This window comes from Ovis aries, chromosome 3 (assembly GCF_016772045.2).
Source record: "Ovis aries strain OAR_USU_Benz2616 breed Rambouillet chromosome 3, ARS-UI_Ramb_v3.0, whole genome shotgun sequence".
Lineage (NCBI taxonomy): Eukaryota > Metazoa > Chordata > Mammalia > Artiodactyla > Bovidae > Ovis > Ovis aries.
The window spans coordinates 221125591-221152225 of NC_056056.1; the positions used below are offsets into that span (position 1 = coordinate 221125591).

General features: G+C 53.1%; 1 long non-coding RNA gene across 2 annotated transcripts; it reads right to left on the reverse strand.

The window, feature by feature from the left end:
* Positions 1-3119: 3119 nt before the first annotated feature.
* On the reverse strand, positions 3120-17489 carry LOC121819241 (uncharacterized). 2 transcript variants are annotated; one of them, XR_006059501.2, is made up of 3 exons: positions 16350-17480; positions 6799-7216; positions 3120-6065 (listed from the first exon to the last, which is right to left on the reverse strand). It is a non-coding gene; the product is annotated as an uncharacterized LOC121819241 (long non-coding RNA). The 2 variants fall into 2 exon arrangements; XR_006059500.2 differs by having other exon boundaries at positions 3120-7216; positions 16350-17489.
* Between the last annotated feature and the right edge of the window lie 9146 nt (positions 17490-26635).

The window sequence follows — 26635 nt, forward strand, 5'->3', positions numbered from 1 at the left end:
GGTGCACGTGGGTGCCCAGCTCTGCCCCCAAAAGGCCCAAACCTGGGATTTCATCCTCCATACCTGTCCTGGATTGCCCCCCTCCCACCACCACCACCAGGCCCAGGTCCTGAGAAGCCCCCCGGGGATGGGCGGTCAGCTTCTAGGTCATCCGGCCACAGGGCGACTCAAGATGGGATCTGTGGGTCTCTGCTGCCACCTCCCGGCCGACGGAGGAAAGACAGCACCACCGGGGCGGGGGTGGGGAGGGGAGGGGGGCGGCACATGGGGCCCAGCCATGAGGTGGACTCGGGACACCAGGTGGGGAGGGCCGCCAAGGCAGGGGGGCGAGCGCCCCCTCCCGCAGCCACTCTCCACGCCACCGCTCTGTGTGCTCTCCCGTAGACAAGGGACCAAGGGGAAAGGAGCATGGCTGTGCCCCTGGCGAGTGGCTGAGGCCCCTGGGACCACCCCCCCTCAAGGTGGGCATCCAAAAGCCAAGCCCCAACCCTCCCTCAGAGGCCACTCAGAGGACAGTTTGGTTGGACCTCAGCGTCTCCATCAGGTTCTTCCTCCAAGCAGACGATCCTCAGCCAAGGCTTCAAACGTGGCTCCCACGCCCCCTTCCTACAGGGAGCCCTCTTGTGCGGACAAACAGAAGTCACCTTGGGCAGAGACCCCAACTCTGCCCTCAGGGACGCCCGCAGGTGTCCGGGGTCCTTAGAAGTGAAAATGGACCTCTAGTCCTACCTGTTCAACGTACAGATGGGGAAAAAAAAGGTGGCAAGGAGGGTCAGGAAGGCAGGGAACCAATGCTTTACAGGATTTTTGCCCTCGGTTGTTCTTTAATCGCTGAAGCGTGTCTTGACTCTTTTGCCACCCCATGGACTGTAGCCCACCAGGCTCCTCTGTCCGTGGGATTTCCCGGGCAGACCCAGATTCAAATCCCAGCCTGGCCGCCTTCCATCCACCTGCCTTCACCTCCATGCCCACACCTGTAAGACAAGTGGAGGGTCCTACCTCTTAGGCTGACCTCGAGGATTAAAGACACTATTACAGAGTGCTTGACTGAGTGAGTGTGTGTGTGCTCAGTTGCTTAGTCGTGTCCAACTCTTTGCAATCTTGTGGGCTATTGCCCGCCCGGCTCCTCTGTACATGGATTTCCCAGGCAAGAATACTGGAGTGGGTTGCCATTTCTTTCTCCAGGGGGATCTTCCCGACCCAGGGATCAAACCCACGCCTCCTGCGTTGGCAGGTGGATTCCTTACCACTGAAGCACCTGGGAAGCCTGTGCTTGAGTGAGGCTCAGTGTCAAAGGCAAGCTCTGTCTGGCTACGCACAGTAGTTGGCAGTGCAGCCTGCTGGGGGCGAGCAGGGCCACGGCATCCTCTGTCCCCAGTGACACCCAAGCCAACACCCCCTTCAAGGCACAGGTGCTGGCGGGGTGCCAGGGAGCACCAGAGACCAGCTTCTGTAATCCACGGGTCCACCCTGGAGAAGGCGCTGAGCCCCCGTAACTGTGGGAGCCGCCCCTGAACCCCTCTCCTGTCTGCCTCCTCTTGCCTCCCAGAGCCCCACTCAAGGTCAGGGCGTCTCCAACTCCAACCTGAATTTTAAACCACAGAAAAGAATCTGTGCTTCCAGCTTAAACACCCTGTGATCCCTTCCCCTGTCCTGGGGTAGAGCCTAAACCCTTCTCTGGGCTCCGAAACCCCTGGGTGCTCCCGTTCCTTCACCCTACCCTGGCCCCCTGCTGCAGACCGTCTGAGCTGTGCTGGGTCCCTCCCCAGGCCTTCACATGGGCTGTCCCTCTGCTGGGGCGGTCTTCTCCCCCTGCACCATCACCTCCACCCAGCGAGGCTCTGTGATCCCCGCCTCTGCTACACCCCAACCCTGCAGGCCAGGCGCCCAAGGCAGAGCCACCAGCTTCCCTGGGAGAGGGGTCCTGTTGGCACTTGCCCAGTGGTGGCACCCGAGTGGTCACCTCCTTTACCTGCCTTGTGCCAGCCACCCTCAGAGACATCCCTTCCTGTGAGCTCCGCTCTGGGCTCCCCATCCTGCTGAGAGCTTTTAGGGTCCACATAGGAAGGCTGACTCTGGGTCCACTCCCTTGTCACCTCCAAGGACACGGGCTGAAGAAGGCCCAGGGCTATAGAGACAGATCCGGCTCTTTTCCGGAGCCTCCTGGAGGAGGAAAGGCTGCTGCCTGACGATCTGTACTGAAAGGCAGACCGACTGGAGGCACCCGGGGCGTCCCTCAGCTGGCGGATGGGTAAATAAACTGGTGCATCCAGACAACGGGCGATGGCTCAGTAATAAAAAGAAATGAGCTATCACACCATGAAAAGACATGGAGAAGCCTTATGCATCATACCAAGTGAAAGAAGCCAGTCTGAAAAGGCTTCGTACTTTGTGATGCCAACCCTATGACATTCTGGGGAAGGCCAAACCACGGAGTCAGCAAAGACCAGTGGTTTCGAGGGAAGCATGGGGGAGCACAGAGGATTTTCAGGACAGTGACGACACCCAGTATAGCGGCGCAATGGTGGGTTCACGTCATTATATGTGCCTGCTAAGTCGCTTCAGTCGTGTCCGACTCTTTGCAACACTATGGGCTGTCTCACCAGGCTCCTCTCTCCACGGGATTTCCCAGGCAAGAATATTGGAGCGGGTTGCCATGCCCTCCTCCAGGGGATCTTCCCGACCAGTGTCTCCTGTGGCTCAGGCATGGCAGGTGGATTCTTTACCGCTGAGCCACCAGGGAAGCGCCACATGTCATTAGACATTCGTCCAAATCCGTAGGATGTCCCACACCAAGCGTGAAGCCTGGCGTCAACTGTGGGCTCCAGGTGATGGTGACATGTCAGTGCAGGCTTACTGACCAGCAAACGCCCCACCTGGTGTGGTGTTGGTAATGGGGGAGGCTGTGCACGTGTGGGGCAGCGAGGGTACAGGAAATCTCTTCCCACTCAGTTTTGCTGCGAACCCAAAACTGCTCTAAGACGTAAAATCTGGGGATTCCCAGGCGATCAACAGTTAGGACTCCACACTCTCACAGAGAAGGCTGGGGTCAATCCTCACTCAGGAAGCTGAAGTCCCACAAGTCACATGGCCCGGCCTCCAAAAAATATAACATAAAATAAAAAATAAAATTTTTTATTTTATTTTATTTTAAATCTACTAATTTAAAGTATTTTAAAAGTCAGACTGAGGCGTGCCATAAAGAAGACACAGTTCAGTTCTGTTCAGGTGCTCGTCGTGTCTGACTCTGTGCGACCCCATGAACCGCAGCACGCCAGGCCTCCCTGTCCATCACCAACTCCCGGAGTTCGCTCAAACTCATGTCCACTGAGTCGGTGATGCCATCCAGCTCTTTCTGGGGTCCAAGAGTGTGTGAGGGTCCCCATCCCATACTCGGGGCCCCCCAATGACCTATCCATGCAGCAATGTCTGCATCGTGAGCAGGAACACCCCAGACGGAGTCTCAGGAGCGTCTTGGAAAGGGGAGGTCAAGGCAGGTCTTCTCAAGGTTGGGGTCTAGGCTCGAGTAGAGACTGGCTGGGTGCGGCTCCCATACCTGCCATCCTAGACAGGCAGACGCAGCAAGGGGGGCAGCTTTCTGAGCACTTCCTGGGGAGCCAGCAGCCACTTCAGGATGAGGAATTTGCCCAGAGTTCAGATAAATGGGTTTTCAGGAAGTTCCTGGAACAATAAGGTGCTTGGCAATTTTATCTTCCCGGGCAAGCGTCTGGCATGGTACCAGTGCCTTAGCTCTCTGTCTGATGAGCCGTGTGCTCGCAAATAGTTTGTTCTCAAGGCCCAGGGAAAGGGCTCAGTGGCCAACCAGAGAGAGCCAAAGCTGCAAGGAAGCTTGTGGGCGTGAACCGCGTGAGGCCTCAGTCTTTCCATCTGCAGGATGGAGTATGGGCCTTCACGGGTCCCCAAGGCCATTCCAGTTCTACTGGTGACTCTGTTTAAAGATGGGGGAGGGTGGGGCCTGGGAAATTGTTCATGACAGGCCATGGTGGGGCAGAGACAGGGGCAGAGTTGAATCCAGGGGTCCCAGCGCCCAGCCCAGTCCCCTCCCCATGCCCCCCGCCCACCAAGAGCCCGTACTGAGAAGAGCAGGAGGCCAGGAAGCCAGGGGCAGGGCTGGCTCTGCTGGAGAGGCAACCCCCTTCCCCTCCTCAGCCCACCCCACTCCCTGTCGGCTCTGCCTGCATCTTCTCGGATCTAACCCATCCCCTCAAATCCCTCCTCCCCACACTGAGGTCAGTCTTCCCAAAACCCAAGCTGCCCCTTGGCACTCACTAGCTCAGAACTCCCCTGTGGGTTTCCACTGCCCGCCAGATAAAGGACCTCCACCTTCTCCAGGCCCTAACTGGCTGTTTTGCAGAAATTGATCCCAAAATTCATATGAAAAAGCAAGGGACCCTGAAAAGCCAAAAAATTGAGAAAAAGAAGAGCAAAGTCAGAAGATCCCCATTTCCTGGTTTCAAAGCTTACAACAAAGCTGTGGGTATCAAGACAGTACGGCAGGGGCTCCGCTGGCAGCCCAGTGGTTAAGACTCAGGCCCCAGTAAAGGTTGGATCCCTGTTCGGGGAACTAAGATCCCTCAGGCTGCATGGTGTGGCCAGTGAAGTTCATCCTTGCTAACACTCACTTGTGGAAGCCCCCAGAAAATTTCGACAGTGGGGAGTCTGAGGAGCTTCCAGGTGGGCAAACACATCCAGGTACCAAAGGTGTGATGCACCCCAACTCCAAGGGGACAGAAGCTCACAGACCCCGCCCTGCGTATCTCTTCACCTGCCTGTCCATCTGTATCCTCTACCATACCCGTTCATGACCTGGTCACTGTGTTCCCCTGAGCTCTGGGAGCTGTTCTAGCAGACAGTGAAATCCAAGGGGGAGGAGGTCACAGCAGCCTCTGATTGGTAGATTTGCAGCCAAGTCAGACACATGCTGTGGGCTGTAACCTGGGGACTGCCTACTGGTAATCAGCCTCTGAAGGTGAGGAGCAGTCTCATGGGGCTGAGCCCTTTACCTGTGGGGTCTAATGCCATCTCCACGTAGTGTCAGAATCGAGTCAAACTATAGCATGCCCAGTAGGTGTCACAGAATTGCCTGGTGTGGGGAAAGCCCGCCACACACACCCACGCACAGTCAGGAGCAATAAGAGTGTATCGGTGGTGTGAGCGTAAAGGAGACATATGGGAGGAAGATGTACGGAGCAGGGGTCATCGTGCCCATTTCACAGAAAGGCAAACTGAGGTCCTGCAAGCTGAGTGGCTCCCTCTGGAGCTGGGATCCCTTAACCAGGACTGCCACTCCCTCATCTACAAGAACCAAGGACCCCTCAAAGGGCACCCTGCTTGAATCACCACTGTCGGGCGCCTCCTCATCCATCCGTCAGTGGCTGCAAGCTTATTTTCAGAGTGTTCCCAGGGGCCCTCCTGAAGATGTTTTCTGAACGCCTACCATGCGCCTGGCACCTCGCCCCACATGGAAGGGCCAAACAACAACCAAACGTGCCATGGGCTTGGATCCCCTGGCGGCCTGGAGAGTAAGCCCATGGCTGAGGGGCTTAGTTAAACGAAAGTCGCTTCCTTCTCACCAAGAGGCCTGGAGGGAAATGTAGCTGATACCTCCATGAGGACGATGCCTCAGCTGATGCCTCCATGGGGAGGGACGGGGAGGGCTTCCTACAGGAGGTGTTTTTTCGTCTGAAACCCAGAAGGAAAAATGGACGCATCTAGCTAAGGGGAGCGGGGGCGTAGCGGGGAGAGAGGGCAGAAAGAATAACACATGCTGGAAACCTGGAGGAGTGAGGAAAGGAAGGGCTGAGATCAAAGCAGGGGCAAACCCTGGTAGGTCTGAGCATCGGACCTGAGACGAGGGCCCCAGAAGATACCTGCTGTAAAGGCTGGCTCTGAAGGGATCAGAGTGTTATCTTAATTTTGTTTTTTTTTTTTTAATGATTCCTTGTGGCCAGGGTGTCAGGGCAAAATACACACAGCTATTACAATTGTTTGCAAACTGCTCATCTCCTCCACCCAGATCTCCGAGCTTCTTTCAGCAGCAGAATCTGTGAAATGGGCAGACAGAGACAGAAGCTGGAGAGGTTGGCTCGATTTGAGCTGAGCAGACCCAGCGAGGGGAGCCCAGAAGGGGCTTGGACCAGGGGGTGGGAGATGTAGGGAGAAGAATGGGAAGCAGTCTTGGAGTGCCAGAGACAGCAGCAGATACTGAGCACGTGAGCGACGGGGAGATAGTTCTCAGATGTTTCGCTGTGAACGAGGCTCTCCATCTGGAGTGCGGCGCTTTGCCGAGAGACCACGGTAGGCAGCCTGCTTCATAGTTACTTTGGATAGGACGCAAAACAGGTGCTTCCTTAATCAGCGGTGTCACTGCCCCTGGTCCACTGAGTAACTGCACGTATGTGGTCTCCCACAATCAAAGTAATACCCATTTCGCGCTCTCTCTCTCTCTCTCTCTCTCTCTCTCTCTCTCTCTTTTTCTTTTTTTTTTTTTGTCACAAAGCATGCAGACGCATGCACGCAACACAGGGCACGCGGAATCTTAGTTCCCTGACCAAGAACCAAACTAGCGCCCCCTGCAGGGAAAGTACAGATTCTTAACCACTGGACTACTGCTGCTGCTGCTGCTAAGTCACTTCAGTCGTGTCCGACTCTGTGCGACCCCATGGACGGCAGCCCACCAGGCTCCCCCGTCCATGGGATTTTCCAGGCAAGAGTACTGGAGTGGATTGCCATTGCCTTCTCCACTAAGGAAGTCCAAAAATAATACACATTACTTACCAGACGATGGGAACATGCTAAGTTGGAAAACTAGCAAGAACAGAAACTTCCCACATTGTCAGGACCCAAAGCCCACCACGGAGAGCAACAGGACATGCTGCGCTGAGGTCTTCTCTCCATCTCTGCATTGCTTGCGCACCCTCAGTGACGTCCCATACAATATTTTGAATCTGAGTGGGTTTTAATTTACTATGATCGCATAAGCACTTTTCCGTGTCTTTAAACACTGCAAACCAGATTCTAGTGGATGCGTCATATTCCAGAGAAGGGATGTGTAGTCACCTCATGATTCATTTTGCTGGGCTTTGACATGGCGCCTGTCTTCTCCTCTGATGAACAGGGTGAAGCTTTTCCTAAGTTTCAGAATATTTCCTTAGCGTGGGTTTCCAGAAGTGGAATTACTGAGTCAGCTCACTCCCTGAAACAGACAACAAAACAGGCCTCCAACAAGACTGTAGCCGCTTACACTCTCTCCTGAATACTCCTGGAAGGACTGATGCGGAAGCTGAAGCTCCAGTACTTGGGTCACCTGATGCGAAGAGCTGACTCTTTGGAAGAGACCCTGATGCTGGGAAAGATTGAAGGCAAAAGGAGAAGGGGGCGGCAGAGGATGACATGGCTGGGTAGCATCCCTGATTCAGTGGGCCTGAACATGGGTGAGCTCCAGGAGATGGTGGTGGACAGAAAAGCCTGGCGTGCTGCAGTCCCTGGGGTCACAAAGCGCCGGACATGACCTAGCAACTAAACAACAAGAACATTCTCCCCAGAAGTACCACACTTCCCCTGTCAGCATCCCTCACACACACACGTGTTATCACCTGTGATGCTGTCGACTCGAAACAGGAAGGAGGTCCCCCGGCCTGAGAGCCATTCCTCAGACAGCCCAGGAGGATGAGCGTGTGTTTCTCTGCCCACGACACCGGCACCCTGGGCACCGTCTCCTCCTGGCCTGTGGGGTCAGTGTCGGGGTGCCTAGGGGCCTGCGGGTGGGTGCTGCCTGTTCTAAGAAGTCCACAGAGCCAGATCTATAGCTCTGGCTTCCTAAACCATAAACGAGGGCACTGGGAGGACCACGGAGGACACGGCCCTGACTGGCCACCGCGTCATTGCCTCTCACAGCCTGGCGCCCTGCAGGCCCGCCTTTGGGGGGATGCGCTGTTCCCTGGTCTAAAGCCCCTCCTGCCTCCTCCCAGAACAGCAGCAGATCAAACGCACTGGGCTCCTGGACTTCATTAACATCATTTATTTCTCTGTGCCAGGCAGAAGTTTCCACTTAACAAGAGAAACCTTTTTTAAATTACATGTCCCATCCAGCAGCCACGTGGCTTGGAGGCTGAGGACAGATGGGGTTTGTCAGGATCTATGGGTCTCAGAACCTCTCCCCACTTCGGAGGCCCAGGGCCTCCCACTAGGGGATACCCAGCTCTGCTTCCAGATGGAAGGAGGCCAGGGCCGGAGCCCCGCAGCCAGTTCCAGGAGGCCGAGAGATCCCCCAGCCCCCAGCAGAGCCGGGGGCCCATCTCCGAGAGGCCCCAGCCACTCATCTGCTCACCCACTGGCCCTGTTTGCCTCATGTCCTCAGCACTGGGGCTGGCCTGGGGCTGGGGATGTAGAAAAATGTCAGACAAAGTGACCTCTCGCCAGGCGACCATCAGGCTCTGGAAGAGACAGGGGCCCCGACCAGGTCATCACATTCAGAAAATCTGTTTCCTGAGCGCTTACTATAGATTACAAACTGCGCTGGGAGAGTCGCACAGTGAGAACTCTGTGAGCTGGGGACAGGGAGGCGGGCTGTTTCTGCTTCCAGGCTTCCCTCAGGGCGCTCCACAAAGGCCCTGAGCCCCTGGGGCAGGGTCAGCCAGAGGGGCGCGTCCACACCTGTCCTGGGGGCAGCCGGGAGGGCGGGGTTCCTGTAGGCGCCCGGGAAGGAAGCAGCTGTGGGAAGCTGGCAGGGCTGGGGGCCGCGGTCACCTCCGCAGCCCACCCGCCACGGAAGCCAGGGCGTGGACCCTGCTCCAGGGGCCTGACAGGCCTCACTGGTCAGTCTCTGCCCCCTTCTTGACCTGCTTCAACCCAGTGGCCACGACGAGGTGACAGCTGGTGGACACAGAGGCTGCGGGCACCTCCCCGAAGTGGCCAGTCCTGGAGGACGAGAGGAAGATTTCTAAGCAGAGATGGGACGCAGGATGCAAATTGATGACCCCCCCCCCACAGAAATACCAAGGCCAGCTTTTAAAGAAAACAACTTCCCTGGCGGTCCAGTGGTTCGAACTCTGCCCTTTCACTGCCGAGGGGCCAGGTTCAAGCGCTGGCTCAGAGAAAGCCCAGACACAGCATCCCAGAGACCTCAGGTCAGCCCCCCAGATCCAGGTGCTGTCATCTCAACCCTGAGAAGCCCACAGCCAGGGTCTCCTGGCTCCATCACCCATCCCTACCCCCTCCCAGCGCCCGGGGATGTGGTCCTGGGCCCTCAGGGAGCAGGGCTTGGCAGAAGCCCTGGGCACAGACACCCCCTTCCCAATGATGGGCTCACCTTCTCCCGTGTCTCCTCTGGGAGCTAGACACTGTCTGCTTGTCCCCATGTGCCCTGCTGCCTGGGGCAGGGGGATGGGGTGAAGGGGATTGACCTTCAGGTCTTGAGGGTCACAGGGGATGGGAGGCTTGAGCACAAGCTGCTTTACCTTGATTAACTGATGTCCTCCTCACCACCATCCTATGAGTGGAAGGCCCCTGAGGGGCCACCGTCTATATCTTGCTGACCTGGACGTGAGCCAGGTACTCATTTCATTCCCATTTCAAAGATGAGGCAACCGAGGCAGAATTAGAACCCACAGCTTCCACTGTGAGGCCCTGGCTCTTTGCACTTAGCCATGCCCCCTCCTGGCATTGGTTTTTCATCTTCCGCATTAAATGTCTGTCAAATTGTTTCACACCCAATAACTTCCAGATGTTCAAGCTGATTTTAGAAAAGACAGAGGAACCAGAGATCAAATTGCCAACATCTACTGGATCATTGAAAAAGCAAGAGAGTTCCAGAAATATATCTATTTCTTTTTTTTTTTAATATCTATTTCTGCTTTATTGGCTATGCCAAAGCCTTTGACTGTGTGGATCACAATCAACTGTGGAAAATTCTGAAAGAGATGGGAATCCCAGACCACCTGACCTGCCTCTTGAGAAACCTATATGCAGGTCAGGAAGCAACAGTTAGAACTGGACATGGAACAACAGACTGCTTCCAAATAGGAAAAGGAGTACATCAAGGCTGTATATTGTCACCCTGCTTATTTAACTTATATACAGAGTACATCATGAGAAATGCTGGGCTGGAGGAAGCACAAGCTGGAATCAAGATTTCCAGGAGAAATATCAATAACCTCAGAAATGCAGATGACATCACTCTTATGGCAGAAAGTGAAGAAGAACTAAAGAGCCTCTTGATGAAAGTGAAAGAGGAGAGTGAAAAAGTTGGCTTAAAGCTCAACATTTGGAAAACTAATATCATGGCATCTGCTCCCTTCACTTCATGGGAAATAGATGGGGAAACAGTGGAACAGTGGCTGACTTTATTTTTCTGGGCTCCAAAATCACTGCAGATGGTGATTGCAGCCATGAAATTAAAAGACACTTACTCCTTGGAAGGAAAGTTATGACCAACCTAGACAGCATATTAAAAAGCAGAGACATGACTTTGCCAGCAAAGGTCCGTCTAGCCAAGGCTATGGTTTTTCCAGTGGTCATGTATGGATGTGAGAGTTGGACTGTGAAGAAGGCTGAGCGCCGAAGAACTGATGCTTTTGAACTGTGGTGTTGGAGAAGACTCTTGAGAGTCCCTTGGACTGCAAGGAGATCCAACCAGTCCATCCTAAAAGAGATCAGTCCTGGGTGTTCCTTGGAAGAACTGATGCTAAAGCTGAAACTCCAATACTTTGGCCACCTGATGCAAAGAGCTGACTCATTTGAAAAGACCCCAATGCTGGGAAAGATTGAGGGCAGGAGGAGAAGGGGACGACAGAGGATGAGATGGTTGGATGGCATCACCAACTCGATGGACATGGGTTTGGGTGAACTCTGGGAGTTGGTGATGGACAGGGAGGCCTGGGGTGCTGCAGTTCATGGGGTCATAAAGAGTCGGACACGACTGAGCGACTGAGATGAACTGAACTGGTCTGGGACAGGCTCAACAACTATATTGGGTTAGTAAGGAAGTGAGTGGGAGGCTTGGGGCAAGGGCTGGTGCCACAGCAGCCATCATTCCTGCCCCCAGAAGATTTCTTTTGCTCAAAACCCAAAACATCGGGATCAGACAGAAGCCACTGGGTCCAAATCACGGAGCTCTGGAGGTCCCAAAGGTGGAGGGAGGGGACAGTTATTGGGCCCACCTTGTAGCAAAACAGCTCCTCAAAGCCAGGTCACATGTAAGCAGAGGCCAGCTCTTCCTGGGCCCTCCAGACTTTGGGGGTTCACCCCATACCCACACCCACCCGGAAGTACAATTGCAGTGCCTTCTCAGGCTTCCCATCTCCCCTCCTTGTCCCCACCCCACCCCACCTACCCGCACAGGGCAGTAGTGAGAGTGAGAGCTTGCCTGAGACTTGGGGGGCTCCCAGCAGGGCCTCTGCATTGCCCGCTGCTCAGCTACCGGGGTTCCTCCTTGGGCATCCGGTCCCGCAGGCCCTCCTGGGCAGATCTGCACCCGGGCATCCTCTGCTCTCCTCCTTGATTCTCACCACAGCGTTTGCACATTCCCCTCCTCTGTGTTACATGGAGTCATTCACTCAGCCAGAGGTGCCACCCCGTCAGGACCTGGGACACTCGGAGATGTGCCCTACCTGCAAGCTCACGAGTGGGAGCTGCCAGGGTTCCACGGATGCTGGCAAAGACACAAAACGCCTGGAGCGCAAAGGATGGTCTACGGCTCACAGCAGCAGCAAGAGCCAAGTGTCGGCATCGTCGTGGGCCAGTTCCCCAAGCTCCGAGCCCCGCAGAGGGCCAGAGGGCACCTGCGTGCTCCGTGGTGGTGTTCTAGGAGAGGAGCCCCAGCCTCAGGGAAGCTGAGTCTTTCCTGGGGATTGGAGGGGGCAGTGGGTATGCCTGGCTTTACTCTGGAAGGACAAAGGGGCTCTGTATTTCCAGACTGTTCACTGTTTCACATGGCATCATTCCAAAATTCACTTCCACTGGGAACCTGCGAACATGGTAATGGTCTTATTTGGAAATATAGTCTTTGCAGACTTAATCAAGTTATGATGATATCCTCCTCGACTGGTAAAGTGAAAGTGTCAGTTGCTCAGTGGTGTCCTACTCTCGGCGACCCCATGGACTGTAGCCCGCCAGGTTTCTCTGTCCATGGGATTCTCCAGGCAGGAACACTGGAGTGGGTTGCCATTCCCTTCTCCAGGGGATCTTCCTGACACTGGGATCGAACCCAGGCCTCCTGCATTGGCAGGCAGAGTCTTTACAGTCTGAGCCCCCAGGGATGCGTCCTTAACCCACCATGACTGGTGTCCTAGTAAAAAGAAGGAAGCCTGGACATGGGCACCCAGAGGGAAGACGGAGGCAGGGACTGGCGGCCTTCTGCCACAAGCCAAGGTGGCCAGCCATCACCAGAAGCTGGAAGAGACCCGGAGGATTCCTTCCTAAAACTTTTGGAACGAGTATGGCCCTCTTGACACCTTGATTTCGGGCTTAAGGCTTCCAGAACTGCGAGAGAATAAATTTTTGTTGTTTTCAATCCACCTGGTTTGTGCTCATTTATTACAGGAACCAGGGGAACTAATACATTACTACCCAAAAGCCTTGAAGAGATGGTCAGGAACCAAGGACAGTGGTGTCTTGTTCAAAATACACACAGAACCACAGGGAGCCCAAAGAAGGTCATGTCTAAGTCCCATGGTGCTTTTGTTCATCAGAACTTAAGACCCACCCATCTTTTCTTGCACTTGGGATGGGGGGCAGGCGGGGCGGGTGTCTCGTCTCTGCCCCAACTGGTTCACCATAGCATTTTTCCCATCTTCATAAAGGAAAATTTTCGCCACATGATAAAAAAAATTTTTTAAGCTTTTATCGTATCATTGCTACATACAGGATTTCTACCAAAGACTGTTTCAAGAAAAGCTTCTGTGGATTTCAACATTTTTAAAGCTGGACTGTCTGGGCCCAGCCCGCTTAACTGGCAGCTCAGAGAAGGGCAGAAGCTCGCCCAAGGCCAAGAGTGAGTCAGAAGCAACGTTAGTCAGTTCGCTGAACTCTAGCCCTGAGCACAGCCTCCCAAGTTCGTCCCCGGTTTCCGCTGATCAAAGAGAGTTCAGAGCAGAAGACAGGAGGCGTGGACGTTGCTGGGGCCCCGGGTGAGTTGGGCAGGGCTCACGCCTCTGCCCTGGGGACAAAAGTGCCCTATTAACAGCATCGTTCCGCCACCCCCTCCCCCTTTCTCCCTCTGACCATGGAAAACTCAGCCGCATCTGTAACACCCGCCCCTCCCATCCGCACCTCTTCTCTCCAGCTCCCCAGTGTAGTCTCGAGCTCTATCGGGCCAAAGTGTTACCCAAAACGTCCTGCTGACAGGTAGCCACCTCTTCAGTGGGGAGGCAGGGACCTCACCCCTCTTCCTCCGCAGACTGGCAGGTGCAGCACAGTTTGTGAGTGTGTGTGTGTGTGTGTGTGTGTGTGTGTGTGTGTGTGTGTGTGTGAGGTTGTGCCAACCCCAGGGACCGCTGCCTCCACTCAGCCCGCCCACCCACTCATCCCACAGGCTTGGGGGCCCCACCAGGGGCCAGATGCCCTGCGCCAAAGGCTCTCCCAGAATCTGGGTTAATCCCCAGGACAGGGGATGTCTGCCCATTTTACACACAAGGAGCCAGAGGCTCAGAGGGGCAGATCTACAGCCAGAAAGTAGGCGAGCAGGCAAACTGGGGGTGAGTGGGGTGGGCGAAGGGTGAGGGAAGGAAGGAAGGGAGGGGGGAGCCACTAGACGCCCTTTCAAGAGATAACGCAGCATATTCTGGCACATCAGTGGACCCATAAGTGTCTGTATCTTTCCTGGCCTTCGAGCAAGTCCACAACTCTGTAAGTCATAGAAAATTGACAGTAAAACAAAGATTCTTATCCATAAAGATGCAAATGAATTTCACGAGGTGGAGGGACACTGGATCCCCTACCCTAGGGAAGCAGCCAGCTTTGCATCTATTAGCAAATTCAATTCTGCCTTCCGGATTGCTTACACATGTCTGCTCTTGGCTGTTCCTCTGAACTGATTTTGTAACATCTTACTGATGGTTAGATAACATCACTGACTCAGTGGACGTGAATCTGAGCAAACTCCAGGAGACAGAGGAAGACAGTGAAGTCTGGCATCCAAGGGAGGGCTGCGGTCCAAGGGGTCACAAATAGTCGGATACGACTCAGTGTCCAACTTGGTGTCAGAACTTAGCAACTGAACAACTGATCCCCTCACAAACTGATGAAACAAATACAGTCATAGGTACTTATTCATTTAACATCTGTGTAAGGATCATCAGCTTACCCTTCAGCTCAGGGATAGCAGACTCCAAGTGTGCCTGGAGGGAGGACCCGATACCTCCCAGCCGGTGGCCCCACTGGACTCTTCGGATTCAGAAAGCCAGATTTAGTGGTTCCTGAGAGTCTACACTTCTAATCATGTCCCCGGTATTGGCGCCGCAGACTTCGAGGACTACAGTTCTCCGCTGAGCTGACCCTGCTTCCTCGTTTGGCCCACCCCATGCTACTCTCTTCTCTAGGATACACCTCTGAGCCCCCTGGCAGGTCCTCGGAGGGCATCCTGAGCTCCCGGGGTCCCCACACGCCCCCAGAGGCCCTCTGAGGTGGATGAGCCCTGAGCCTGCTGTTGGCACTCAAGGCCCAACCTCACATCCAGGGCTTCACTCCATCTGGGGGTTTCGGGGGGTGACCAAGAGGCAGACAAGGCTCCCGTTCCAGGACAGGAGGCCACAGCAGGGCCCTCCCTGGGGCCCAGTCCTGGCACAGGCGGCCCAGGGTGAGGGCCTCGGTAAGCAGAACCACACCCCCCACCATTCACGCAGCCTCAGACCCCTGAAGCTACTCCCACGACCCCACCACAGCAGCACGAACCCCCCTCCAGATTCCTGAGACTCCAAGCCTGACTCCCAGGACTGGCTCAGAGGGGCCAGTTCCTCTCCCTGCCCATGCAAATAGTAAGGGACCCAGAACTCAAGCTGCACTCCCCTCTTGTATTTAACTGTTATTCTGGCCATACCACGAGGCATGCAGGATCTTAGTTCCCTGACCAGAGATGCAACCTATGTCCCCTGCAGAGGAAGCATGGAGTCCTAACCCCTGGACTGCCAGGGAATTTTCCCTCCACCCCGTCTTTTTTTAAAATGCATTTTATTTATTTATTTGGCTGTGCTGAGTCTTAGTTGCGGCATGTGGGATCTAGTTCCCTGACCTGGGATCGAAACTTGTCCCCTACATTGGGAGCTCAAAGTCTCAGCCAGTGGACCATCAGGGAAGTTCCTGCATTCCCCTCTCAGAATTCTCCTGAATGGCTTCTGCTGTTATCTACGAGGACCTTCCCATCTGAGTCCACCTCTCCAGCTGCTGAGCACACGGGAGGACATGGGGGTCCCCAACATGCAGCCCCCTGCAGGCTGAGTCTGGGTGGTTCAGTGGGCATCTCTGCCCTGGGTTTTGGGTTCCCCCAATCCTCCCAGGCCCTTCCCATCCCACACTAGGGGGACCCCCGCCTTAAGAGGCGAGAGACTTGCCCCAGGCCACCCCCAGGAGGACTGGAAGAGGAGAAACGATGCCCTCAAGTCTCCAACTCCTTCTGGACGGGACCACACTGCCTGAGCTTTCTCAGCAGATAAGCAGGCAAGTGTGAGAGGGGACTGCCAGGAGCTGAAGGACACGTGCCAGCAGACAGACCGGGCACAGGGAACGTGCAAGGCCTCCAGCAGCCCAGGAACAGATGCCCAGTAAAGCTTCTGGGTTCACCCTTCCCTTCTCCAGGAGAACATGTGTCCATTGCCTGGAGCTGGGCCAAGAGGACAGTGGAGCCAGATGAAAACAGAGGTAGAAAAGGAAGTTTCCTGGAGGGAATCGCTGCCCACCTAAAACCCCATAAGGTCCTTCAAGTGCTAAATAAGAAGACTATGCTATTTGAATTAGAAAAGGAACATGTAAACCCCTGCTGCTGCTCCTACTGCTGAGTCGCTTCAGTCCTGTCCGACTCTGTGCGACCCCATAGACGGCAGCCTACCAGGCTCCCCTGTCCCTGGGATTCTCCAGGCAAGAACACTGGAGTGGGTTGCCATTTCCTATTCCAATGCATGAAAGGAAAAGTGAAAATGAAGTCGCTCAGTCCTGTCCCACTCCTAGCGACCCCACGGACCGCAGCCTACCAGGCTCCTCCATCCATGGGACTTCCCAGGCAAGAGTACTGGAGTGGGGTTAAAATATAATTACGTTAGATACAATAACTGAAAATAAGGTGAATAAAGCTTTAGAAGTGCTGCCAGCTGGGTCTGCCTAAAGGAATTGTTACCCACCTTGAAAAAGAACAAGCGCCCCTGCATCCACTGTGGGCATGTCAGAAAAGCCCCTTGGGCTCCAGCCCCAGGAGCCTGCGCCTACAGGGCACCTCTGGACGGCGCTCCGGGCTCCTCCTCAGGCACCCAGCCCAGGCTTCCCACTATCCCGGTTTATCTCTGCAGCGGAGACAGTTCAGTTCAGTTCAGTCGCTCAGTCGTGTCTGACTCTTTGCGATCCCATGAATCACAGCACGCCAGGCCTCCCTGTCCATCACCAACTCCCAGAGTTCACTCAGACTCACACCCATCGAGTCCGTGATGCTATCCAGCCATCTCATCCTCTGTCGTCCCCTTCTCCTCCTGCCCTCAATCCCTCCCAGCATCAGAGTCTTCTCCAATGAGTCAACTCTTCGCATGAGGTGGCCAAAGTACTGGAGTTTCAGCTTTAGCATCATTCCTTCCAAAGAAATCCCAGGGTTGATCTCCTTCAGAATGGACTGGTTGCATCTCCTTGCAGTCCAAGGGCCTCTCAAGAGTCTTCTCCAACACCACAGTTCAAAAGCATCAATTCTTCGGCGCTCAGCCTTCTTCACAGTCCAACTCTCACATCCATACATGACCACAGGAAAAACTATAGCCTTGATTAGACGGACCTTAGTCGGCAAAGTAATGTTTCTGCTTTTGAATATACTATCTAGGTTGGTCATAACTTTTCTTCAAGGAGTAAGCATCTTTTAATTTCTTGGCTGCAGTCACCATCTGCAGTGATTTTGGAGCCCAAAACAATAAAGTCTGCCACTGTTTCCACTGTTTCCCATCTATTTCCCATGAAGTGATGGGACCGGATGCCATGATCTTTGTTTTCTGAATGTTGAGTTTTAAGCCAGCTTTTTCATTCTCCTCTTTCACTTTCATCAAGAGGCTTTTTAGTTCCTCTTCACTTTCTGCCATAAGGGTGGTGTCATCTGCGTATCTGAGGTGATTGATATTTCTCCCGGCAATCTTGGTTCCAGCTTGCGTTTCTTCCAGTCCAGCATTTCTCATGATGTACTCTGCATAGAAGTTAAATAAGCAGGGTGACAATATACAGCCTTGACGTACTCCTTTTCCTATTTGGAACTAGTCTGTTGTTCCATGTCCAGTTCTAACTGTTGCTTCCTGACCTGCATATAGGTTTCTCAAGAGGCAGGTCAGGTGGTCTGTATTTCCATCTCTTTCAGAATTTTCCACAGTTGATTGTGATCCACACAGTCAAAGGCTTTGGCATAGTCAATAAAGCAGAAATAGATGTTTTTCTGGAACTCTCTTGCTTTTTCCATGATCCAGCAGATGTCGACAATTTGATCTCTGGTTCCTCTGCCTTTTCTAAAACCAGCTTGAACATCAGGGAGTTCACGGTTCACGTATTGCTGAAGCCTGGCTTGGAGAATTTTGAGCATTACTTTACTAGCATGTGAGATGAGTGCAATTGTGTGGTAGTTTGAGCATTCTTTGGCATTGCCTTTCTTTGGGATTGGAATGAAAACTCTTTTCCAGTCCTGTGGCCACTGCTGAGTTTTCCAAATTTGCTGGCATATTGAGTGCAGCACTTTCACAGCATCATCTCTCAGGATTTGAAACAGCTCAACTGGAATTCCATCACCTCCACTAGCTTTGTTCGTAGTGATGCTTTCTAAGGCCCACTTGACTTCACTTTCCAAGATGCCTGGCTCTAGATTAGTGATCACATCATCATGATTATCTGGGTCATGAAGATCTTTTTTGTACAGTTCTTCAGTGTATTCTTGCCACCTCTTCTTAATATCTTCTGCTTCTGTTAGGTCCAGACCATTTCTGTCCTTTATCGAGCCCATTTTTGCATGAAAAGTTCCCTTGGTATCTCTAATTTTCTTGAAGAGATCTCTAGTCTTTCTCATTCTGTTGTTTTCCTCTATTTCTTTGCAGTGATCGCTGAAGAAGGCTTTCTTATCTCTTCTTGCTCTTCTTTGGAACTCCGCATTCAGATGCTTATATCTTTCCTTTTCTCCTTTGCTTTTCATGTCTCTTCTTTTCACAGCTATTTGTAAGCCCTCCCCAGACAGCCATTTTCCTTTTTTGCATTTCTTTTCCATGGGGATGGTCTTGATCCCTGTCTCCTGTACAATGTCACGAACCTCATTCCATAGTTCATCAGGCACTCTATCTATCCGATCTAGGCCCTTAAATCTATTTCTCACTTCCAGTGTATAATCATAAGGGATGTGATTGAGGTCATACCTGAATGGTCTAGCGGTTTTCCTACTTTCTTCAATTTAAGTCTGAATTTGGTAATAAGGAGTTCCTGATCTGAGCCACAGTCAGCTCCTGGTCTTGTTTTCGTTGACCGTATAGAACTTCTCCATCTTTGGCTGCAGAGAATATAATCAGTCTGATTTCGGTGTTGACTATCTGGTGATGTCCATGTGTAGAGTCTTCTCTTGTGTTGTTGGAAGAGGGTGTTTGCTATGACCAGTGCATTTTCTTGGCAAAACTCTATTAGCCTTTGCCCTGCTTCATTCCACATTCCAAGGCCAAATTTGCCTGTTACTCCAGGTGTTTCTTGACTTCCTACTTTTGCATTCCATTCCCCTATAATGAAAAGGACATCTTTTTTGGGTGTTCTTTCTAAAAGTTCTTGTAGGTCTTCATAAAACCGTTCAACTTCAGATTCTTCAGCTTTACTGGTTGGGGCATAGACTTGGATAACTGTAATACTGAATGGTTTGCCTTGGAGACGAACAGAGATCATTCTGTCATTTTTGAGATTGCATCCAAGTACTGCATTTCGGACTCTTTTGTTGACCATGATGGCTACTCCATTTCTTCTGAGGGATTCCTGCCCACAGTAGTAGATATAATGGTCATCTGAGTTAAATTCACCCATTCCAGTCCATTTTAGTTCGCTGATTCCTAGAATGTCGACGTTCACCCTTGCCATCTCTTGTTTGACCACTTCCAATTTGCCTTGATTCATGGACCTGACATTCCAGGTTCCTATGCAATGTTGCTCTTTACAGCATTGGATCTTGCTTCTATCACCAGTCACCTCCACAGCTGGGTATTGTTTTTGCTTTGGCTCCATCCCTTCATTCTTTCTGGAGTTATTTCTCCACTGATCTCCAGTAGCATATTGGGTACCTAATGACCTGGGGAGTTCCTCTTTTGGTATCCTATCATTTTGCCTTTTCATACTGTTCATGGGGTTCTCAAGGCAAGAATACTGAAGTGGTTTGCCATTCCCTTCTCCAGTGGACCACATTCTGTCAGACCTCTCCACTATGACCCGCCCGTCTTGGGTTGCCCCGCAGGCATGGCTTGGTTTCATTGAGTTAGACAAGGCTGTGGTCCTAGTGTGATTAGACTAACTAGTTTTCTGTGAGTATGGTTTCAGTGTGTCTGCCCTCTGATGCCCTCTTGCAACACCTACCATCTTACTTGGATTTCTCTTACCTTGGACGTGGGGTATCTCTTCACGGCTGCTCCAGCAAAGCACAGCCGCTGCTCCTTACCTTGGACGAGGGGTATCTCCTTACCGCCGCCGTTCCTGACCTTCAACGTGGGATAGCTCCTCTAGGCCCTCCTGCGACTGCACAGCCACGGCTCCTCAGGATGCTCCTCCCGGCCTCCGGCCCTGGCCTTGGGCGTGGGTGGCTCCTCCCAGCTGCCACCCCTGGCCTCGGGCTCAGGGTGGCTCTTCAGGGTCACCGCCCCTGGCCTCGGGCGCGAGGTGCTCCTCGGGCAGCGGAGACAGGACTCCTGCAAAGACTGCCTCCTTGAGACAGGCTGCTTTGAGCCACTTTCCCCAACAGGCCTTGCCTCTGGGCCCTGTCCTGGGCCTGCCTAGCCCAGCTGTAGCAGGAACACCCTACCCTTGATGTCTCTTAGTGAGCTTCCATCCACTCACCCCCTTACCCCCTCCTCGGTTGTAAGTCCCCAGCCATCTGTTGCATTCAGAGTTCAGCCTAGTCTCTCTTCCCTGTTGCAGTAGTCTTGGATAAAATCTTCCCTGCCGGTTCAACATTTCACAAGTGTCAGGATCGTTCCTCTTCAGCACTGCCCACTCCCCAAGTCTCTGCCATCTCATGGGCCCTGAGACAGTGGACACGGGATAAAGGTCCACGGCCTCAAAGCCCTAGGTTTCTCATGCGCTGACCCTTTGTGTGTCACCTACCCAGGTCTCCCTGGTCCTGTTAGCTCAACTGTAAGAAAAGTATCTCTGCCTGGCTTCCTCCCTCAATTCAGGAACTGTGTGTTCATTCATTCTAAACCTTGGCTGAGCTCCGCCGCGGGGCAGGGCGTCCCTGTGCGTCATCTGGTTTCGCTCTCGCTGTAGCGCCGCAAGACCGGTCTGCGGACCTGTTCTTGGTTTCGCACTCCCTTCTTGTTGTTATTTAGTCACTAAGTCGTGTCCAACTCTTCGCAACCCCACGGACTGTAGCCCGCCAGTCTTCTCTGTCCGTGAGCTTTCCCAGGCAGAAATACCGGAGTGGGTTGCCATTTCCTTCTCCAGGGGACCTTCCCGACCCGGGGATTGAACCTGCATCTCCTGCAGCTAAAGCCAGGTGTGCCCTCGGCCACTAAGCCTCCTGGGAAGCCCTTGCACTAGTTCACACTTTAAAAAAAAAAAACTCCTTATTTTAACAAGTTAGAATCATCACGATAACAGAACTCGGCAAGGCCCTTATGAGAAGATGGCAGGGGCTTCCCGGGCGATCCAGCGGTTAAGACTCTACGCTCCCAATGCGATCCCTGGTCAGGGAACTGAGATCCCACGTGCCCGATGGCACAATCGAAAAAGGAGAAAAAAACATTACAGACCAGGGTCGCTCGTGAACATGCATGCAAAATCCTCAACGCAATTTTAGCAAATCAATCCAGCAAGATATACAAATGATAATAAATTGTGACAAAGCAGACTCTTTTCCAGAAGTGCAAGGTTGGTTTAACAGTCAAAATCAATGATTCATATCATTAACAGTAAAAAAAATTTTTAATATTGGATGATTTCAATTGATGCACAAAAGCATGTGCTCAAACTCCTTCATGATTTAAAAGAATTTTTTTTGATTCTTGGCAGTATAGTTATAGGAGGGAACTTCACCTACCGAATAAAGAAACTGCAAGAAAACTTCCAGCTAACGTCACAGGGGGAGTGGGGAGACTGACGCTTCTCCCGAAAGGCCAGGAAAGAGACAAGGTATCTACTGTCACCGCTTTCACTCCACATTGTCCTAGAGGTCCCAGCCCGTCTGTGTGCCAGCAACACGACCATCCGCCTGAAACCCTGCATCATCTCCCAACACCCCCCAAACTGAGGCCTGTGCTCTTTCTTGCGCTGGGCGTGGGGGCACGGTCCCAGGAAGGCTGAACTGGGAGGAAAGGGCCACAGACGTTGTTTCTGCAGAGCTTTTTCAAGGCAAATTCAAATTGGGTCTGGGTTTCCTGCAGAAGCCAGACTTATTCTCTCTGGCAAATCGGAAAGCAGCAATTGAAGACACATCCTTGGCAGGACCGCGGGGCTGCACTAAGGCTGCTCGCTGGCCCCGGGTGCTCAGCCTGCGGGAGGGGGGCCAGCTGCCAGCTTCTTAGAGTGTGCGCTGGGGGGAGAGGTGCAGATGGGGGGCTGGCTGCTTGTGAAAGGCCTCAGCACAGACCCTTTCATCCCCAAGTTTTCCTTGTCACTCCCCATCCGCGTGGGGGAGGGACAGCACTCGTGGGTCAGAGCTGTTCCCACGGGGAGTGGTCTGGCCCACGAGGCTGGCAGACTGGGTGCTCTGAGCCCACCTTCTCAGGAGCCCTCGGTGCCTGGACTGAGCCCAGGACCCTCAAAGGCAGGCGCCAAGGCCTGTGTGATGTTCCAGCCTGTGGGATGTGTGTTGGTCCCAGAGTCCCAAGCCTGATTCTGCCCTAGGGGTGGGAAGGCAGGGCTGGGAAGCTCTCACTGAACTCCCAGAAGGAGGTGGTACCCTACGTCCAGTTCCCAGAGCCCTTTCTGGACTTCCATTATTACAGTTAACTCATTGGAAAAGACCCTGATCCTGAGAAAGATTGAGAGCAGAAGGAGAAGCAGGCGGCAAAGGATAAGATGGTTGGATGGCATCACAGACTTAATAACATGAGTCAGACGGTGAAGGACAGGGGAGCCTGGCGTGCTGCGGTCCACGGGGTCACAAAGAGTCAGACACGACTTAGTGACTGAACAACATCAACAGTATTACAGTCCTCAGGCACCAGCTGGCAGAATTGATTTCCAGGTCTGGTTAGCCTGCCCCCACCTCAGAGGTCCTCAGGGCTACCCCCTGCATCTGGGCCCAAACTCAGAACCCAACACGGACGAGGCATGTGGAAAACACTCCTTGACTTGAACCACACTCGGCCTCTGTGACCGTGGCCAGCAAGCCGGGCCAAGTCTTCAGAGAGACTGAAGCCAGGCAGAGAGAGGCCCGGCTTTCAGCTGGGGCCAGGGCTGGGAGCAGATCACTCCTCCAGGGCTGGAGCTGGAACCAGCGGGTGCAGAGCCAGGAGGCTGCAGCTCTCTGCCAGAGCCCCCCACCCCCCCGGCCACCTGGCAAGTCTACCCACTGCCCAGGCCGGGTCACTACCCCCAGCCAGCCTGGCCCCGTCATCACAGCCTCAGCTCGGCTCCTACGTCTCACAACTTGTCCTGCCCTGTCTCTCTCAGTCTGAGGGTCGAAGAAGGGGGCTGTCTCGTGGTGATCCAGGGAGAGAGTCCCCACTACCAAAACCCCCCTCAAGATGGCCAGGAGCACCCCGGTGGGAAAACAGGGTGAGTGGCTCGCTTGTCGCCTAGAGAGAGGACATGCCTGGGAGCCGTGGGCGCCTGAAAGAAAGGACTTCCGGGCGCTGGGCGTGTGCTGGGTGATTGGTGGGTCTGCGTCCCAGATTGGACCTTCTCAGGAAGGGCGGATGGTGCTGTGATCAGGAATCTTGGTAAACCTTCTCCACAGGGAGGGGAGCCTGGCTCCAGGAGTCACTCCTGTAGCCAGGAAGGGAGAGGTTTGGTCATTTTGTGGTGTGTTCTGTGGGAGGGCAGGCTGTTTGTTCTGGAGAGGGAGGGGTCCCCAGAAAAAGAGGAGAGTTGCATGGAGCATGGCCCCCTGAACATTCAGGGAAAGTCCTGAATGCACCAGAGGCTTCAAAACTGGGGACACTCACAGCATTTCGTTTCTTCCATAGTATTTATGTGTATAATGGACTTCGCTGGTGGCTGAGATGGTAAAGAATCCACCTGCAATGCAGGAGACCCAGGTTCGGTCCCTGGGTTGGGAAGATCCTCTGGTTGGGAGAAAGGAATGGCAACCCACTCCAGTATTCTTGCCTGGAGAATCCCATGGACAGAGGAGCCAGGCAGGCTACAGTCTTCTGTGTATAATATTCTTGTACCATTGCAAGCACCTCATGAGAGGAAGATTAATCCTAAAGCACTGAGCCAATCTCCTGTCCAGGAGTCCCTGGACAGAAGCCCGTAGGACAGGGATCCAGGCTATCGTAAAGCCAAACTCAGCTTCAGGAAACCTGGCTTCTAGTCCTGGTCTCACTGCCTAGGCTAGTTTCCCGTGGCTACAGACGGCCACAGGCTTAAAATACAAGTTTATTCTGTTATTGTTCTGGAGGCCAGAAGTCAGCGGGGCCACATGCCTTCTGGAGAGTCTAGGGAAGAATTCATCTTGTACTTTTTCTACCTTTAAGAGGCCTCCTGCATCCCATGACTGGTGGCCCCTTCCTATGTCTTCAAAGCCATAGGGGAGCATCTTCCAATCTCTCTGTGCCTGTTGCCATAGCACCCTTTCTCCCTCCTGCCTGCTTCTCATAGCATCCTTAGGAGGGTATCAGGCCCACTGGGTAACCAGAATCATCTCCCCAGTTGAAGCTCCTGAATCACATCTTCATAGTTCCTTTGGCCGTGAAAGGCGATACCTGCACAGGGATTGGGAATTGGGACGGGGACCTCTTTTGGGGCCGTTACAAGCCCGGCACATAGTGCGATGCAGGGCAGGTCACTGCACGTTGCTGGCTTCCATCTCCCTGTCTGCCGTCACTGGATAGGTGTCTCCAAGGGTCTGCCCCATGCAGAAGAGGCTCAGAGAGCCCTCGGAATCCTTGGGCTGTTTCCACATCCCACAAAAGCACCAAATCCCCTCTTGGCCAAGTGGGATGTATTGGAGACTCCAGAAGGGGTCCCAGATCCACAGGGGCAGTGTTGGAGATAGCAAGACTCACCCATCAGACAGCTAAGCTTTCCACAGGGCTTTAGTTGGTTTTAGTATTTATATTTATTTATTTATTTGACCGTGCTGGGTCTTAGTTGCCGCAGGTGGGATTTTTGATCTTTGTTGCAACACGTGGGAGCTAGCTCCCCAACCAGGGCTCGAACCCTGGGCCCCTGACATTGGGAGCGTGGAGTCTTAGCCACTAGACCACCAAAGAAGTCTCAGGGCTTTAGATCTGCTAAGTATGCCTCTTCCACGCCAGGCGGTGAGCAAAAGCTTACTAAATGATGTTCAGTGACTCAATCAGCCAGTGAATAAGTGAAAGAACAAATTGACAAGTGCGACCCTCCCCCACTGCACAGACAGGAGCCTGAGGCTCTGCAGAGTCTGTGTCCTTCCACACTAGGGCCAACCCGGCACACAGCAGGGCTGACCTCCTTCGGAGGGCGGGGAAGGAAACGGAAGGTCGGCGGCCACCGCAGGGCTGGGGCCTCACCTGAGCCGCCTGCGGCTTCCCACGGCTTCACGTGACCTGCAGATTAGCTCAGAGGAGACACATGTGCAGGCTGGGGTTTCCTGCCAGGCCCAGGGAAACGCTCAGTTCTCACCCAGCAGCTGGAGGACACGGATGGGGCTCTGGGGGGTCGACTGCTTCTGGATAACCTGGGACCCCTTCACACTTACCCTCCAGTCCTGCGCCCCTCAAAGGAGAAGAGCTCAAAATCCCCCAAAGCCAGATACAGACTTTAAACCAGGGGGTCCTGGGTTGGGACGACTGGCTCTGTCGTCACTCACCGCATGTGGTCCAGGATATCTTTTAAAGGCTTTATTGTTTTGGAGTAGTTTTAGGTTTACAGCAAAATTTAGGTACAGAGATTTCCGGTGTACTCTCTGCCCCCACATTGCAGAGCCTCCCCCAGTGTCAAGAGCGGAGGCCAGGGTGGTACATTTGTTACGATTTGTGAACCGACACTGATACCTCCTTATCACACAAAGTCGATAGTTGGCCTTAGGGATGGACATTCTTTGGGTTTGGACCAACCTATAAGGACATGTATCCACTATGACAACATCATAGAGAAGTTACATGGCCAGAAAAATCCTCCGTGCTCCATCTGTTCATCCCTCCTCCCCCTAACCCTTGGTGACCTTTGATCGTACTGTCTCCATAGTTCTGCCTTTTCCAAAAAGTCATCAAGTTGGACTCACACAGGATGTAGCCTTTTCAAACTGGCTTCTTTCACTTAGTAATATGCATTTATGTTTCCTGACTCTTAATGGCTTAATATTAATAGTTCTTTTCCTTTTAGCACTGAATAACATTTTATTGTATGGCTATACCACAGTTTATCCACTCACTGAAGGACACCTTGGTTGCTTCCAAGTGTTGGCAAAATGACTAAAGCTCCCCAAAATATCCGTATGCACGTTTTGCACAGATTTAAGTTTCAGCTCCTCTGGGTAAATACCAAGGAAGGAGAGTGATTGCTGGATTGTATGGTAAGTGAAAGTGAAGTCGCTCAGTCGTGTCCGACTCTTTGTAACCCCACGGACTGTATGTAGCCTACCAGGATCCTCTGTCCATGGGACTCTCCAGGCAAGAGTACTGGAGTGGGTAGCCATTTCCTTCTCCAGGAGATCTGCCCAACCCAGGGATCAAACCCGGGTCTCCCGCATTGTAGGCAGACGCTTTACCGTCTGAGCCAAGAGGGAGTGGGGGTTGTGTGGGAAGAGTATGTTTCATTTTGTAAGAAACCAATGAACGGTCTTCCAGAGTAGCTGCACCAGTCTGCGTTCCCACCTGCAGTCAATGAGAACTCCTGTTGCTTCACGTTTTTGCCAGCATTGGGTGATGTCAGTGTTCTGGATTTGGGCCATTCTAATAGGTATATAATGGTATCGCATAGTGGTAATGCATTTCCCTAATAATATTGGATGCAAGGTATGTTTCATATGCTTGTTTGCCATTTGAATATCTTCTTTGGCCAGGCATCTATTAGGATCTCTGGCTGGGCATGTTTTATAACCTCTCTGCTCCTCAGTTTCCACTTCTGT